Raw genomic sequence first — 12,422 nt, forward strand, 5'->3', positions numbered from 1 at the left:
GGCAATGCAATAGCAGTTCTGGAAGTTTCTTTCTGAGTTCCCATTCACGTGTGAGTGTGTGTGTGTGTGTGTGTGTGCTTCTGAGTTCCCACTCCCGTGTGAGTGTGTTTGTATTCTGCCTAACATGCAGAGTGTAGTTCATGTGCTAGAATGGGATAAAAGATCTTTATATGTTGAAAACCTCGATTTCACTGTAATAGTTTCAGTCCTAATAACACTTTCCTGAAATTAAGTCCCATTGAATAATATGGTACTTTCTTCTGAGTAAGCCTGATTAGGGTGTCTCCCTATGGCTTCATTCCTATAGAAAGTTAATTAGGTTGGGATGAGCCCCATTGATTTGAATTCGACTTACTTCCTAGGGAAACTGAATAGGCTTCATCAATAGTTTCATGGTCAACTCAATTTATTTTACTATAGTGCAAAGGGAGGAAAAATAGGCAAGTGAACCTCACTTCCCCCATATCATGGGATATGTTGCATTGTGCAGATAGAGTGAAAAAATATGAGACATCAGGTCCATTCCATTTTTGCTTCCCCTGTGCCCAGGGCAACGGGGATCTTTTTTCCTTTTCCCCACCATCCCCGTTTTGGATAGACAATGAGGAGCTGAATCTCAGTTGAGTTGGGGATTGGCTGGATATTGGACTCTTCTCCCATCCAAGGAAAACTGGGTGGATTCAAAACTGGTGGAAATAAGGGAGACTATGGAAGAGATTGCTCCTGTTTTCAGTCACTAAAGGTTTCAGTCTGGAGTGGGAAGAAACCACAACTGAGAGAAATTTAGCTACTGACAGAGTGACTTATTGTGTTTGTCCCTCAGAAGACCTGTCACCTTAGCAGGGGGTGACACAGAATAAACCTTCAACAGGGATAATGAGCTCTTCTCTGTACTCTAAATGGATACAGCAATCAAGTACGATCTGTTCTGTAGTTTGATCTATAAATTGGGAGGCCTGTGTGGTTCTCTTGCTTAAGGGCTCTGTTGAGGGTTAGAACTGGATAGCAGATAGAAATGTTCAAACACATGCCAGTTTGCCTCAAAACCTGTCCACCAGTAGTGATCAGACAGTTGATGAATCTATTAATTGTTTGGCTGTTTACAACCTGTTTGTGTGTATTCGCAGGAATAGGCTACTTGCCACTATCAGCTGAACGGTGATACCCCTTCTGAATATCTGCTGGGGAAATTTTCCTCTGCGCCCAGGCAAAGGAGTTATTTCTTTTCTTTTTTCTTTTGGCAGTGGGAAAAAGAGGAGCTGAATGTTGGTTGATATGGGGGATCAGCTGGATAATGGGCACTTCTAATCTCCTGTACTGGAAACTTTGCTCTACTCCAAACATGTGGAGATGCAGAAAATCATGGAAGAGATTGCTCCTCATCTCAATAACTAAAGGCTTCAGTGAGAAGAGAGAAGAAACAGATCACCCCTGTGCTCCCCAGCCCAAGTTGTCGGCTGGGGCTGCAAAGGAGCAAATTTCTAGGGCAATAGAATAAAGGAGATGAATAATCTGCTTCTCCTGTCCCTTTTGAAATGGGGAGATTGGATGAAGTTTCCTTTGTGTTATTTATTTGGGAGATTTTTGTGCCACCTCTCTAGAGTCCTGCTTGAGTTCATAAACAAATAAAATAATTATTTTTTAAAAGATCCATTAAAACAAACTGGGAGGAGGGCCCACCTTAGCAGTGGACCAAATTCTGCGGGGCCTGGCAAGGGAGGAGAGTGTTGACTCTCTAGGCAGTTTTTCAGTTCCTCTTCTGCTTTTGAGGGGGGGGGGAGTCTTTCTGATTGGGTTTGTCTTAGTTGCACACTATGTCCAGTCCTAAACTTTTTCATTCATTCACCTGAGATTCTTAAGTGACTGGAACAATACTGCAATGACTGTTCTCATCCTGAACAGTTTATGTTATATGTGAATAACTGCATCTTTCCATTAAGGCCACAGTCCTGTCCACTTTTACTTGATGGAGGGGAAAGACTTGTTAATAGTAATACTTTAAAAGGGAGGAGAATAGTAAGTCTTCTGTTTAACCATTTCCCTACTATTAGGTTTCATGATGCTGTGCACCAAGAACAAAGCAAACACATTCAAAATCTTCCTATGTGGAACAATAGCTCGTGTTAGTCTAACTTTCAAAGGGGTGAATCAGGGGTGTTATTTGTCATGTATTTATTTTATTTACAATACATGGGTACATTGCCTTTCAACATTGCCCAAAACAGACAACAACCATTGGATAATCATGGCATTACAAAGCAGAATTGGAATGGGGTGGTGGTGGTATTTTTTAGAATAGTCAAAGAAGTTGTGATACTCACCCAATCTGTAACAGCAGTAGCCTACATATTAAAAAAAATATCAAACAATTATTCCATCATGGTCCTTCCTTCCTTCCTTCCTTCCTTCCTTCCTTCCTTCCTTCCTTCCTTCCTTCCTTCCTTCCTTCCTTCCTTCCTTCCTTCCTTCCTTCCTTCCTTCCTTCCTCAAAGCTTCATGAGAGATCTATAAGCTTTTTCATTGAGAACACATTCATAAAAAAAACCCTTATTCCTATCAAACATCACATCTATTCTCTGCAGGTCACATCTATTCTCCCCAACCCAAACTATGAGTTGGGGCTGCAAAGAACAGGAGCAGATTGCTAGGGCTACAGAATAAAGGAGAGAAATAAACATTCTCCTGTCCTTTTTGGAATGGTGGAAATCAGATGGAGATGCCTTTGTGTTATTTTCTTGGCAGATTTTTATGCAACCTCACTAGAGTCCTGCTTAAGGTGACATACATACAAACATATTCACACAAACATATGTTTGTTTGTTTGTTTTTTTAAAAACGCCATTAAAACAAACGGGGTGGGGCAGAAGTAATTTTCATCTCATTTCCCCTTTGCAAACCTGGAGAAAAGCAGCTGATTACTTCAAGTCTTGTAAGGATAGATCAGACTCCCAGGGTCCCTTTGTTTTCCCTTAGGCACCAGGCCAAACACAGGGGTTTTAAACCCAGGTTTTATTTAGGGGGTTTATTTTATGGATTTCTTTTCCCAATGGTCTGCTTCTGTTTGATGGATAGCTTTTTTATATAATATTTTTCTTTTTTTTAAATACACACAACAGAGATAAACGTAGATAAACATACTAACACAAATGGGGGGAAATTTTAGTTCCAAATATTTAACACGCTTATGCCAAATTTGTAATACCTTTATATAAACCCTAGATTTAAAGTCTCTTTTGCACATGTTGAGAAATGGACTAATTTATGGTTTTATATCTGCTACACACGCAACAAATGGACTGTGCACACATCTGTATACCATAGGCCAAAGGAAGCTGTTTGCATCACCTACTGTGAGAGAGAGGTTTCACATAGGGAACGCTTGCCTGCATTTTATGTTAATGTGGCTTGCACACATTCAGCTCAGGGCATTATGGGAAGAAGAAGCACATGTTACCCATTGTGAGCAGAACAACAACCAAGGAGGAGAGATTCCCCCATTGCTAAAGAGAAAGGATGTCACGCAAAAAACGGACTTGATCTGCATCTGAATTGCTGTTTCTTGTTGATGGTATCTTGTCAGCCTGGTGAAGCCAAGAGTCATTTGCACAACAAAGAGATTTCCTAAAGCTGAGACTTCACACCTGGCCAGATGGTATTCCATGAGATAGAGTGTAACGTTTCAAATATCGCCCCACCCATAGAATACCTGCTTCTTTTCTACATGCACCAATGAAGGAGGTCATGGGATGGACTTATAAGTAGGTGGGATTGCAGTTTGTTAAGATGCCACCCACCTGGAGATTCAACTATAAAACGCAAAGACCATGCTTTAAGTGCTGGGCTAGCCACATTCTACCATCAACGCAAGACCATGCTTCAGGTCTTCTGGCTGGCCACATTCTACTATCCCCCCCCCCTCTTTCCTGCTTTAAAACTCTTTGTCTTTACCAGATCTCTTTGGGATGCGCAGCCAATAAGATCCACCCACACTACCGGTAGCTGGCTAGTTCTGGCAGTGTGAATTAGTAACTACCCCTAGAACTATTCCTTACCCGCCAATTTCCCCTTGCAACAGACAAGACTTCTAGAACAGGCGAGTATGAACTGAAATAGCAGTTATTTTCTCCAGGGGGGGAGAGATCTGTTGTCTGGAGTTCAGTTGTGATACCTGGTAATCTTCAGGCTCTACCTGGAGGTTGGCTGCCCTAGGCATAGCAGTCAGTACTTCAGAGCAGGGTCTACTATATCCAGGTTCTTGCTGTAGAAGCTGAGTGGGTGATTTCGGATTAGTCACAGACTTTCAGCCTAACCTACCTCACAGGGTTGTTGTGCAAGTCAAAAGGAGGAGAGGAGAATGATGTAAGCTGCTTTGGTCCCCACTGCAGAGAAAGACTGTACTTTTCCTTGGTAGAGGCTGTAGATGGCGGGAGGAGATGGAAAGCTCATTGTATTTATTTCCACAATGGGCCTTATTCCTAGTCCTGAATAAATAAAATAAGGCTGTCCAAGGTGGCGTACAACTGCTAAAACATTAAAAATAGAGACCTGGATTCCATGGATTGAGGCTGGGAGCAGCAGCACTTTCCTCCAATACAAATAAGACTCCCAGCTCCATGTTAGGAAATTCTCAGAGATTTGGGGATGGGCCTCATGGGGATAAAATGCCACCCAGTCCACTTTCCAAAGCAGCCATTTCACCAGGTAAGCTGATCTCTATAGTTTTGGTTTTGACATACAAACCTCACAGCTAACATACAAACCCATTCATTCAAAAAGCTTTGATAGAAACCTTCTTATGCAAAACAGGCTGTAATTTGTCCCTGCCTTAAGTGTATCACTTTAACGCGCTAGGGTTTTTTTTTAGATTCCCTCTTACTTTCCAAGAACAACAAAGTCTTTCTGATTTGATAGGTCTTAGTTTCACACAAAGTCCACTCCAAAACCTTCCCATTCATTCATCTACCTGGGTCTGGCAGTATGAACTGATTAAAACACTACAACAATGTCCATTCTCATCCTGAACAGTTTATATTAAATGTGAAAATCTACATTTTCCCATTAAGGCAACATTTCTGCCCATTCTTCTTCAGTGGAGAAGAAAGTCCTCTTGTTTTTAATAGCTTAGAGGGGAGGGATCTAGTGAGTCTTATTTATCCCTCATTTTCAATTCTTAGGATTCGTGATGCTGTGCACAAAGAACAAAGGAAACATATTCAAAACTTCATACACAGAACAATAGCTTGTGCTGCTCTAACTTTCACAGGGGTGGATCAAGGGTGCTTTTATTATGTATTAATTTATTTACAATACAAGGGTATATTGCCTTTTAACTAAAACCTCTAAAACAAGCAACCACTATTGGGTAATTGTTGCATTCCAAAAGCACAAGAAGAGAGAGAGAGAGAGAGAAGAAGAAGAGGTTGGATTTAATCCCCGCCTTTAACTACCTGAAGGAGTCTAAGAGCAGCTTACAATCTCCTTTCCTCTCCCCTCCCCACAACAGACACCCTGTGAGGTACGCGGGGCTGAGGGAGCTCTTTTGATGACTGCCCTTGAGAGAACAGCTCTGAGAGATCTTCCGACTGACCCAAGGTCACACCAGCATCTGCATGTGGAGGAGTGGGGAATCAAATCTGGTTCTTCCAGATCAGATTATTTTCCACAATACTCTAAAAAGTTGTGATACTCACCAAATTTGGAAGTTCAGCTTGTCCCTACATATAAGAAACAACAACAAGGAATTATAGCTTCATGCTCATGGACTCCCTCCCTCCCTCTCTCAAAGCATCATGACAGATCTAAAAGCTTGTTCAATCAAAACATGATCATCAAAAATCTTTATTCCTACTGATCACAAAGAAATAAATCACCTCAAATTCCAAATTAGTGTTGATTTGGCTTCTTTATTGCTGTTCCAGGGCAAAAAGGTCATATTGGGCTGCGATCATACGTACCAGAAGCTGTGACAGACATGCGATTCCCCCGCGGATTAAAGGGACGTGATCAGATGGACACATCTGTCCAGCATCCTGGAGTCATTGGCAGGGCTTCTTGTTGCACCGCAGAAGCATCGCAAAAAGCCACTGGGGAAAGGCTAGTAGTATCCGGAACTGCGGTGGCAGGTGGGCAGAAGTCTGATCATGCAAATGCACATCAGTTCGCCCCAGGGCAAACAGCCTCCCTTCCCGCCCGCAGTTCCTCGCTGGTGTGATCAGAGCTTCGGTTTGCTATGTCGAAGGCATTTTCACACACATTGAATATTGCACTTTTAATGCACTTAGCAAACATATTTTACTGTGAAATGGCAAAATACACTTGCAAGTACATTGAAGTGGGTTGAAAGTACCCGCCATAAACATTTTCACTACCTCTTCTAGCTACATCAGTCAGTATAAAATAAGTGGAAGACCAACAACATATCTTTCCTCATCCAAAGCAAGAGTGGAAATAGAGAGAGAAATTGAGGATAGAGAGTCTTTGCCGTTGTGTGTGAGAGACTGAAGGGACACAGAAAGAAAGAGATATTAAAAATGTAGCCTGTGTGTGTGATACAGGGTCACTGGGGGATGAGAGAGTGGGTGAGTGTGTTTCAGGAGGGATTGGGGATGAAAAAAGAAGGGTTGACAGTAGAGGTTAGGGGACAGATAAATGAGAGAAAGACTGGCATTGGGGAGGTAGAATGAGGGAGTGAAGAGAGAGAGAGAGAGAGAATAAAGGAAGTGAGAGAAGGGGTGGGCGAGAGGGGAGGAAGCAAACACTGAGGGAATGCAATGGCAGTGCCTGAGATTTCCTTCTGGGTTCCCACTTATGTGTGTGTGTGTGTGCGCGCGCGTATTTCTGTTTGTATATTCTGCAGAACATGAAGAGGGTGGATCATGTGCTAGAATGAGATAAAAGATCTTCATGTGTTGAAAACCTCAATTTCACCATGATAGTTGCAGTTCTAATGGCACTTTCCTGGAATTAAGTCCCATTGAATAATATGGGACTTACTTCTGAGTAAACCTAATTAGGCTGTCTCCCTATGGCTTCATTCCTGTGCAAAGTTAATTACCTTGGGATGAGCCCCATTGATTTGAATTGGACTTGCTTCCTAGGAAAAGTGAATAGGCTTCATCTATAGTTTCTTGGTTAACTCCACTTATTTTATTACTTGCCACTTATTTTACTACTTGCCAAGAACACACTTCTTGCCACTGTCATAAGCTGACTCTTTGCTAGCAGTGTGTCCAGTCCTGGACTCAATGCTCAAAATGGCAGGGCAGTGGGTGAAACCCCCGACCCTGCCAAAGGCAACTTATGCTTAACTCTGACCAAAGGGCTCTTCATTGCCCTGGGTTTCATGGCAGATTTTGAGCTATTAAAGCAAGGGTCAGCACTGGGTAGCAGATAGGAATGTTAAAACACATGACAGTTTGTTTCATGCCCTGTCCACCAGTGGCGATCAGACTCTATGAATTCTCTGGCTGCTCACAACCTGTTTGTGTGTATTCGCAGGAATAGGCTACTTGCCACTATCAAAAGTCCTTTCCATATTTGCCTGCCTCTCTGGATTTTCCAACATTCAAGTCAAGGCAATTTATATCCACAGCAAAATAGTATCCAAAAAACCTGAGGCAACGGCGGGTTGAAACCAAGCCAACCACTGAAGGGAGGTAACGTAATGCAGGACAAGAGAAAAACCCGGAATAAAAAGCACGTTGGATTTGAATTTAATGCAGGAGAGTGTGGAAAGGGCCAAAAGCCAACTCTCCGCTGAGCAGTGATACCCCTGGAGTTGGCTTCTGAATATCTGCTGGAGAAATTTTATTCTGTGCCCAGGCAAAGGGGCTCTTTCTTTATCTTTTTGGCAATGGGAGAAAGAGGAGCTGAATGTCGGTTGATTTTTGGGATCAGCTGGATATCGGGCTCTTCTAATCTCCCATCCTGGAAACTTTGCTCTACTCCAAACTTGTGGAGATGCAGAAAATTATGGAAGAGATTGCTCCTCTTCTCAATGTGTAATGTATTCAGCCTTACATGCCCGGACTTGCCCGGGCTGGTCAGGCACAATTCCGCAATAGCTGCAGTCTAAAGACAATTGATCCGAAGGATCCTAGCCAGCCCAATGAAAGGGCTAGGTTCCCAGCCAGGAGGCCAATGGGTCTCTCGGTTACTGTAAATAGCCTATCGGGAGTGGGGTGTGTGTTTAGGTGAGCTTGGTAACGGGTTTTCTGAATGCATATAAACCGGCCTGTGAGCCGGTCAGTTGTCTTTGTTCTGAACTAAATAAAGGTATGCTTAGCTGAAATCACTCTCCGCCTGCATACTTTTCAAAATGACTAAAGGTTTCCATCTTGAGTGGGATGAAACAGGTCACCTCTGTTATCCCCAGCCCAAGTTGTTGGCTGGGGCTGCAAACAACAGGATCAAATTTCTAGGGCAATAGAATAAAGGAGATGAATAATCTGCTTCTCCTGTCCCTTTTGAAATGGGGAGATTGGATGATGATTGCTTTGGGAGATTTTTGTGCCACCCTCTAGAGTCCTGTTTGAGTTCATAAACAAATAAAATGATTTTTTTTAAAAAAATCCATTAAAACAAACTGGGAGGAGGGCCCAATTTAGCAGTGGACCAGATTTTGTGGGGTCAGGCAAGGGAGTAGAGTTTGACTCGCTAGGCAATTTATCAGTTCCTCTTCTGCTTTTGAAGGGGGGGAGTCTTTCTGATAGGGTATTTCTTAGATGCACACCAAGTCCAGTCCTAAATGTTTTCATTCATTCACCTGAGATTCTAAAGTGACTGAAACAATACCACAATGACTGTTCTCATTCTGAACAGTTTAAATTATATGTGAAAAACTGCTTCTATCCATTAAGGCCACATTCCTGTCCACTCTTAGTTGGCTGAAGAGAATGTGCTGTTCATAGTAATACTTTAAAAGGGAGGAGGATAGTAAGTCTTATTTTTGACCAATTTCCTACTCTTAGGTTTCATGATGCTGTGCACCAAGAACTAAGCAAACACACTCAAAAACCTCCTATGTGGAACAATAGCTTGTGTTACTATTACTTTCAAAGGGGAGAATCAGGGGTGTTATTTATCATGTATTTATTTTATTTACAATACACGCATATATTGCCTTTCAACTTAACCCTCAAAACAAAGAACCACCATTGGATAATAATGGCATTCCAAAAGCAGAATTGGAATGGGGGAGTATTCTTCACAATAGCCATAAAAGTTGTGATACTCACCAAATTCGTAACAGCAGGAGCCTACATATTAAAAAAAATCAAGCAATTATTCCATCATGGTCATAGTTATGGCTTCCTTCCTTCCTTCCTCAAAGCTTCATGACAAATCTATAAATTTTCACATTCATAAAAAAATCTTATTCCTATCGAACACTGTGAGGCAAACCTGGATTTCATCATACACTTAAGTGTTAATGTTAATTTTAATGATCCTTGCAGGTCATGATAATTGGCCACACTGGCCTGCTTCCTTATCATCTCTCAAGGACATAACACCAAGGTTGTAAATTAATTTGACAATTGCTACTTGTTCCTTCAGATGGGAGGGTTAGGAGCAAGGTCTATTACATAAGGTTCTCAAAGCATCCTGAAGAGGTGGGTATTGACTGGTTGGTGATCTCACCTGACCTCCTGACTCTAAAAGTATAACTGTAATATGTCACTAGTACCAGTGATGATTGTGGTTCTACAAGATTGAAGGCCTGTCTTGCTGCTTTGTGTTTGCCAGAACTATAGGCCATACCATGTAGCAACCTGTACTAATGAACCAGAGTTTTGTGCCACCTGACCCAGAATATAGTAAGTCAGGCAGTTAAGGTAGCCTTTGGTGTTTTTATTGTATGACTTTACAAAAGGGTGACTTTAAAAAAATGACAAAAAATTGTGATACTCACCCATTCTGCAATGGAAAGAGGTCCCTACATATATTAAAAAACAAGCAATTATTCCTTCATGCGCATGGTTTCCTTCCTTCCTTCCTTCCTTCCAACTCAGACCTCCATACTTGATCTATTGTTAGAAACATTTATTATGGCATTGCAATTAACAACCCACATGTCAGAGGTGACCTGTTCCCAAGTTCTGGATGACACTATAATCATATTATCTCTCTCTCTCCCTCCCTCCCTCCCTCCCTCCTTCTCTTCCTCAAAGTTTCATGACTGATCTACAGGCTTCTTCAATCAAAACATGTTCATCAAAAATCTTTATTCTTATTGATCACAAAGAACTAAATCATCTCAGTTTCAAAATTAGTGTTGACTTGTCTACTTTGTCTTTTTTCTTTTTCTTTTTGCTTTTCCAGGGCAAAAAGTTTATATGTTTGGTGTGTCGAAGGCATTTTCACACACATTGAATATTGCACTTTCAATACACCCTCAATGCACTTAGCTAACATATTTTACTGTGAAATGTAAAAATACACTTGCAAACCACTGCCAAAGTACATTGAAGTAGTTTGAAAGTACCCGCCATAAACATTTTCACTACTTCCTCTAACTGTATCAGTCAGTATAAAATAAGTGGAAGACCAACAGCATATTTTTTCTCATCCTAAGCAAGAGTGGCAATAGAGAGAGAAATTGAGGATAGAGAGTCTTTGTCTTTGTGTGTGAGCCTGGAGGGACAAGAAAGAAAAAGAAATTTAAAATGTAGTGTGTGTCTGTATATGAGATAGGGAGTCACTGGGGGAAGAGAGAGTGGGTGAGTGTTTCAGGAGGCATTGGGAATGCAAAAGGAAGGATTGACAGCAGAGGTTAGGGGACAAATAATGAGAGAAAGAATGAGGGAGAGAAGACAGAGAGAGAGAGAGAGAGAGAGAGAGAGAGAAGAGAGGATGTGAGAGAACGGATGGGGGAGAGGGGAGGAAGCAAAAGCGGAGGGTATGCAATGGCAGTGCCTGAAGTTTCCTTCTGGGTTCCTACTTCTGTGTGGGCATCAATGTTCCCTCTAAGCTGTGGAGTCTTGTAAGCAAAAATTCTACTTTGTGAGCTGCTGGCATTAAAGCTGTGAGCGAGCGATTTGGCTACTGCATAAATTAGTTTGCTCTGGAGTCATCTTTCCTGAGCTAAGACAAATATATGTGAGCTGGAGGCTAAAAAACTGTGAGTGAGCTCACACTAACTCAGCTTAGAGGGAACACTGGTGAGCATGTGTGTGTATGTGTTTGTGCGTGTGTGTTTGCATATTCTACAGAACATGCAGAGTGTAGATCATGTGCTAGAATGGGATAAAAGATCTTCATATGTTGAAAACCACCATTTTACCATGATAGTTGCAGTGACATTTTCCTGGAATTAAGTCTCATCGAATAATATGGGATTTACTTCTGAGGAAACCTGATTAGGGTATCTCCCTACAGCTTCACTCCTGTAGAAAGTTAATTACCTTGGGATGAGCCCCATTGATTTGCATTGGACTTACCTCCTAGGAAAATGGAATAGGCTTCATCTATAGTTTCTTTGTCAACTCCATTTATTTTACTAAAGTGCAGAGGGAGGGAAAGTAGGCAAGTCAACCTCACTTCCCCCGTATTTTCTCTCTCTAATGGGATTTGTTGCCTTGTGCACATAGAGTGAAAACGTAACAGTTTATCAGGCCCATTCCATTATTGCTCGCTGCAGTGTTCTGTTGCATTAACAAGCTTGCGATTCTGACTCTGCAGTGCATAAAATACCATTCTAAATGTTAATTAAATAAGTGAAATTACTGTCAAGAGCAAGAGGCGGCCTTACCGACATGGTTTCCTTTAGGCAAAGGAGAAAGACGAGAATTGGAACCACAAAGCAGAGTCGCATCCTGTCTTCTTTTTGATGTCTTCCAGTGGCAAAGTGGATCGAAAATATTTTCTACCTGCTGTATTTATACCAAGAGTCAACCTTTAAATCTTAGGCCTGGTTGCCAAATGTATTTCTTCCTTTGTTAAAGGGGACCAATCAGGAACATTTAACATTTCTTTTCATAGCCATAATTATATGGAAGGTAAACACTGACGCCAAAAGCCAGGAAACAATTTTCTGCCAAACAAGCTCTGCCCTTCTTCTTAAACCAGGTATTCAGACGGCTCGACTGAGAGAAGCAGGAGAAGTAGCAGGAGAAGCACTTCCCCTTCACAGAACCGGTGAGAAGTAGGTGAACACCGTACAAGTACTTGCAGGCTAGTTATCAGATTGTACCAAACTTCTTTGTATGAAAATCAGAGCAGATTCAAAAATGGTACATCTACCTTATTAACAAAATGTCACCATCAGGTTTAGACTGGAGTCACTGCATAGGATTGCACCATGAAAGGCTGGCAGGGGTTTTGCGAGTTAGGTGCTTCTGCTTAATAATTCAAGAAAGGCCCTGCGCCATCTGGGGATATGAAGAAAGAACAAAGCCAGGCCCTTCTCTTTGACCAGCCCAAGG

General features: G+C 41.8%; 1 long non-coding RNA gene across 1 annotated transcript; it reads right to left on the minus strand.

Annotated features, from left to right (window-relative positions):
• Positions 1-2,319: 2,319 nt before the first annotated feature.
• Positions 2,320-11,764, minus strand: LOC107110616. Its single transcript, XR_001482528.1, has 5 exons — positions 11,750-11,764; positions 9,911-9,934; positions 9,237-9,257; positions 5,691-5,714; positions 2,320-2,342 (listed from the first exon to the last, which is right to left on the minus strand). It is a non-coding gene; the product is annotated as an uncharacterized LOC107110616 (long non-coding RNA).
• Positions 11,765-12,422: the final 658 nt, after the last annotated feature.

This window comes from Gekko japonicus, unplaced genomic scaffold, assembly GCF_001447785.1.
Source record: "Gekko japonicus isolate JY-2015 unplaced genomic scaffold, Gekko_japonicus_V1.1 scaffold3377, whole genome shotgun sequence".
In the NCBI taxonomy this organism is placed as follows: Eukaryota; Metazoa; Chordata; class Lepidosauria; order Squamata; family Gekkonidae; genus Gekko; species Gekko japonicus.